Source organism: Tiliqua scincoides, chromosome 1, assembly GCF_035046505.1.
Source record: "Tiliqua scincoides isolate rTilSci1 chromosome 1, rTilSci1.hap2, whole genome shotgun sequence".
Classification (NCBI taxonomy): Eukaryota; Metazoa; Chordata; class Lepidosauria; order Squamata; family Scincidae; genus Tiliqua; species Tiliqua scincoides.
This window is the reverse complement of record NC_089821.1, coordinates 299,968,529-299,974,294: the sequence shown is the minus strand read 5'-3', so window position 1 is coordinate 299,974,294 and position 5,766 is coordinate 299,968,529. Positions and strand designations below refer to the sequence as shown.

Sequence of the window (5,766 nt, the reverse complement as noted above, 5' to 3'; positions counted from 1 at the left end):
TTTCTGATTGCTCTGCAAAACCAGTACCTTTCAGCTCTCATCATGTGAAGACATGTTTGAAAGAACCACGGGAAAAAAAGGTGGATGAAAGTGAATTTATTTCTTTATAACTTTAAAAAAAAAAGGGAGATAAGCATTAGGCTGGCTAGTCATCCTGAGTAGAGTGCCATGAATATGTGTGCTGAGTTCTGTTGATTCTTCATCCTGTTGAGTGCCAAGATGGTGTATGGTTGGCAACCTTCAGTCTCGAAAGACTATGGTATCAGCCTACAGCACGTGGTATTCCCAGGCGGTCTCCCATCCAGGTACTAACCAGGCCTGACCCTGCTTAGCTTCCAAGATCAGATGAGATCAGGCATGTACAGGGTAACAGTTGCTGCAATGGTGAAGGATCCAGTTTCAAATCCCTGCTCAGTCATGAAGCTTCCTGGGTAAATTTGGGCCATCTCTCTGCCCGACCTACCTCTCTGTGACTCTCCCCCCACCATGGGATGCAGAATGCACTCCTTCGGTGTGGCTGCATTGGCAGGGAAGTTTTAGTTAGGGTTGGGCTGTTTGACTATAATCCTATACCCACCTACCTGGATCTAAGATGTGTTCACAAGGTGAAACAGGAGATCTGGCAAGTTGCTTCTGTATAAGGGAGGGGCAGATCATGGAAACATAAAAGCCCTGTTGGCCCAACTAGTCTGACATGTTTTCTGCAGTGGTCAACTGGATGCCTCTGGGAAGCCCACAAGCTGGGGATAGAGGTATATACCTCTCTCTCTATTGAGCCCTTTGCAACTGGTATTCATACTGCTGCTGAATCTATAAGTCGTGCACAGCCCTTATGCTTAGCAGCCAGTGATAGACCTACCCTGCATGAGTTTGCCCAATCGCCTTTCAAAGCCGCCCAAGCTAATGGCAATCAACAAACCTTGTGGTAGCAAATTCCATAGATTAATCAGGTGCTGAGTGAAGAGGTACTTCCTTTTGGCCTTCTCTTTCATCTGCATCCAAGGACAAACTCTCAGGGGATGAGGGAAGGCTGGATGTACCATCATTTCTCTTCTATATCACCTTAGAGATGCCCTCAATTTTGAGGTGTTAAGGAAGTTGTCACATTTGAGCTATGCTCTGCTCAAGTTTGCAAGTATCTATAAAACTTACGGTTTCAGGGCATTCTGAAAAATCTGGCTTTCAAGCCCAAGGACTCTAATGAAATCTAAAGGAGAAAATGTCGATGGGACAGATCACACCCCAGCAAAAATGTATCTTATTTATTAGACATTTCTAGGTCAGGCTACAGATAAGTATTCTGTGAGTTATTTTATTTATACTTACACACAAAGCTTGATGTGATAGACTTTGATGTGATAGACATGGGGGGAGGGGTAACCATGATGAAAAAGAGAACACCAAGATGGGGAAATAAAAGAGAGAAGGGAAAAAAAAACGATTGGGAAAATATTTTGTCACTTTCACAACCTAGAGACTGAGCCTAGAGCTTTCACTCCTTTCCTTCATTGGAAGAAAGGCAGCCATGATGACTGGTGGAGATGCCAAAGAAGACTGAACTGGGAATCTTCTGTGTGCAACATGGTTTATTATGCCATCACTTGGATTTCCAGTTTTCATCTCAATGTCCTGAATGATTTCTTCCTATTTCTCCTAAGTTGTGTTGTCTACTTTCTCTCCTTCTTGATTTAGGAGAGCCTCACAGCAGCGTGCAAGGGGTCCTTCCCCCTCCCCTTCGGAGCCATTCCAGGCAAACACCTCTGTTTTACTCCCCCTGCCTGGAATGGCTCTGAAGGGGACGAGAAAGGACCAGTAGCGTAGCTAATGAATGTGTAGCCTGGTGCAGAGCTCAAAATGATGCCCCGGAAGTGATGTCACAACTGGAAGTGACATCACACCCGGGCTTTTTTAAAAGTGTAAATTGGGGGGAAACCTGCCTCCTTCCCCCAGCGATTCACCACCTACTTGATCTGCTACCTCCCCACAGCCAGTGGCATAGCTAAGGCATCTATTTGCTAACTGGAATCAAAGAAGATTTTGTAGACGCAAAGCCAACATAAAGTGCTTTGTGGCAGCACAGGAAGCCCAGAGCCAAGAATTCTGTTCTTGGTTTGGGACTGACGTTGCTGAGAATCCAGCCCTACTGCCCTGCATGCTTGCCTCTGTGCCCCCTACACCAGTAGTTCTCACACATTTAGCACTGGGACCCACTTTTTCGAATGAGAATCTGTCAGGACCCACCGGAAGTGCTGTCATGACCAGAAGTGACGTCATCAAGCAGGAAAATTTTTCACAATCCTAGGCAGCAGTCCTACCCACACTTAGACAGAAGTAAGTCCCATTGACTATCATTGTTTAAAGAATACACATAGTAGCTTGTTAAAAGTACAGGTCTGTCACATTTCTCCAGATGCAGTCACATACCATGGTAGCATCAAGTTTAATATATTAAAAATAAAACATCAACGTATTCCACCACTTCAGAAACTCATTGGTAGCTCATTAAGGTCACCCTTTAAATAAGGGGCACAGTATTATTTTGCCAAGTCATTTGAAGTCAGATGAAGTGCATTCTTTTGTTGTCGCAGCACTAAGATGTTCCTTTAGGACCTAACTTACAGTTCCAGGTGAGTTGACCTGTTTTCTAACCACAGGTCACAAGGGCAGGTCTGGGTATTGTCCCCAAAATGCGATGTTTTGTCAGCCACCAAGTAGGTTCCTCTAAGTGAAGCTTAAAGAGAGGAAGACAAGATGGCACTTTGCACTGGTTACATAAGCTGCCAATTTACACTGACCGAAATTTCATGAGAACAGAAGTTCAGTTATTCCATATTCTACAAGAATGAGGCCACAGTTTCTCCATTATCCTGAGCCAACGTGAACAGGAAAATATAATCAGTTCAAGCAACAAGGTACCTTGAGGGTGACGCTCTTACCAGTTGATATTAGTAAGTATATTCACATGGAAACCACTAATACAAAGCAAGTGTGTTTATATTTTTCTGATGACTGGTTTGATCTAGAAACCCGACAGAGCTGATTGTAGATACAAGCAAAAAAGATCTCTGTATACGTGACATAGAGTGAAACTTTTTCACTGTTTATATTTTCAGACAAATTAAACAAGGCTGCAATCCTACATGCACTTTCCTGGGAGTAAACCCCATTGAACACAATGGGACTTCTGAGTAATCATGCACAGGATTGTGCCCTAATTGTGTAAACCAAACTATAAGAAAACCAGAGTTTGATCTCAGTCCCTCTTTAGCCCTTTTCAGGCAGTCATTCAATGGAAGGGCAGACAGCATCTTGGTAGAATGCTCAGAAGAGCCCAGCTGGATCAAGCCAAAGGCCCATCTAGTCCATCTTGCTATATCTCACCGTGGCCCAGCAGATGTCTCGGGGAGCACACAAGATACCTGCAGCCTGTTGCTACTCCCTTGCACCTGGCATCTGGAGGTATCCTACTTCTAAAACCAGGAGGTTGTACATATTCATCATGGTTTATAACCTGTGATGGACTTTTCATCTGTCCCTATTTTATAAGTGTTGATTAAAATGTATGTCATTTTCCATGGAAGGCGCTCCTGAAAAGCACTTCTGTATGAAAAGCACCCTGTCTATTCAGGGTGAATACATCCCGATAACAAAAAGCACCTTGTCTACTGACTCCTCTAGATCTGTATTGGCAACCTTCAGTCTCAAAAGACTATGGTATCGCACTCTGTAAGGTGGTTCTGGCACAGCGTCTAGTGTGGCTGAAAAGGCCAATCCGGGAGTGACAATCCCTTCCACACCGGGAGCAAGTGCAGTCTGTCCCTGGTCTGTCTCCCTGGCTATGGGCCTTCCTTCTTTGCCTCTTTGCCTCAGACTGTTGGCAAAGTGTCTCTTCAAACTGGGAAAGGCCATGCTGCACAGCCTGCCTCCAAGCAGGCCACTCAGAGGCCAGGGTTTCCCACCTGTTGAGGTCCACTCCTAAGGCCTTCAGATCCCTCTTGCTGATGTCCTTGTATCGCAGCTGTGGTCTACCTGTAGGGCGCTTTCCTTGCACAAGTTCACCGTAGAGGAGATCCTTTGGGATCAGCCCATCATCCATTCTCACGACATGACCGAGCCAAGGCAGGCGTCTCTCTTTCAGCAGTGCATACATACTAGGGATTCCAGCATGTTCCAGGACTGTGTTGTTTGGCACTTTGTCCTGCCAGGTGATGCCGAGAATGCGTCGGAGGCAGCACATGTGGAAAGCGCTCAGTTTCCTCTCCTGTTGTGAGCGGAGAGTCCATGACTCGCTGCAGTACAGAAGTGTACTCAGGACGCAAGCTCTGTAGACCTGGATCTTGGTATGTTCCGTCAGCTTCTTGTTGGACCAGACTCTCTTTGTGAGTCTGGAAAACATGGTAGCTGCTTTACCGATGCGTTTGTTTAGCTCAGTATCGAGAGAAAGAGTGTCGGAGATCGTTGAGCCAAGGTACACAAAGTCACGGACAACCTCCAGTTCATGCGCAGAGATTGTAATGCAGGGAGATGAGTCCACATCCTGAACCATGACCTGTGTTTTCTTCAGGCTGATCGTCAGTCCAAAATCTTGGCAGGCCTTGCTAAAACGATCCATGAGCTGCTAGAGATCTTTGGAAGAGTGGGTAGTGACAGCTGCATCGTCGGCAAAGAGGAAGTCACAAAGACATTTCAGCTGGACTTTGGACTTTGCTCTCAGTCTGGAGAAGTTGAAGAGCTTTCCGTCTGATCTGGTCCGGAGATAGATGCCTTCTGTTGCGGTTCCAAAGGCATGCTTCAGCAGGACAGCGAAGAAAATCCCAAACAAGGTTGGTGCAAGAACACAGCCCTGCTTCATGCCACTTCGGATGTCAAAGGGGTCTGATGTGGAGCCATCGAAGACAACAGTGTCCTTCATGTCCTTGTGGAAGGATCTGATGATGCTGAGGAGCCTGGGTGGACATCCAATCTTGGGGAGAATCTTGAAGAGGCTGTCCCTGCTGACCAGGTCGAAAGCCTTTGTGAGATCTATGAAGGCTATAAAGAGTGGCTGTCGTTGTTCCCTGCATTTCTCCTGCAGTTGTCTAAGGGAGAATACCATATCAGTGATGGACCTGTTGGCTCGGAATCCGCACTGTGATTCTGGATAAACGCTCTCTGCAAGTACCTGGAGCCTCTTTAGTGCAACTCGGGCAAACAACTTTCCTACAACGCTAAGGAGAGAAATGCCACGGTAGTTGTTGCAGTCACCCCTGTCACCTTTGTTCTTGTACAGCGTGATGATGTTTGCATCCCTCATGTCTTGAGGTACTCCACCTTCTCTCCAGCAGAGACAGAGGATTTCATGCAGCTCAGTGACAATGATCTCTTTGCAGCACTTTAGGACTTCAGCAGGGATGCTGTCTTTTCCTGGTGCCTTGCCAAAGGCAAGGGAGTCCAGGGCCACGTGAAGTTCTTCTAGGGTTGGTTTCACTGTCAAGCTCCTCCAGCAAAGGCAGGCACTCACTGTTGTTCAGCGCTTCTTCGGTGACTACATTTTCTCTGGAATATAGCTCAGAGTAGTGCTGCACCCAGCGTTCCATCTGCTGCGTCCGATCCTGGATGACCTCGCCTGTGGCAGACTTCAGAGGAGCAATTTTATTCTGCGTTGGACCTAGGGCCTGCTTGATACCGTCATACATCCCCTTGATGTTGCCTGTGTCAGCTGCTATCTGTATCTGGGAGCAGAGCTGAAGCCAGTAGTCGTTAGCACATCTCCTGGCAGCCTGCTGG

At 46.6% G+C, this 5,766-nt stretch overlaps 1 pseudogene; it reads right to left on the bottom strand.

The window, feature by feature from the left end:
- Positions 1–264: 264 nt before the first annotated feature.
- On the bottom strand, positions 265–384 carry LOC136637684 (5S ribosomal RNA; annotated as a pseudogene).
- Between the last annotated feature and the right edge of the window lie 5,382 nt (positions 385–5,766).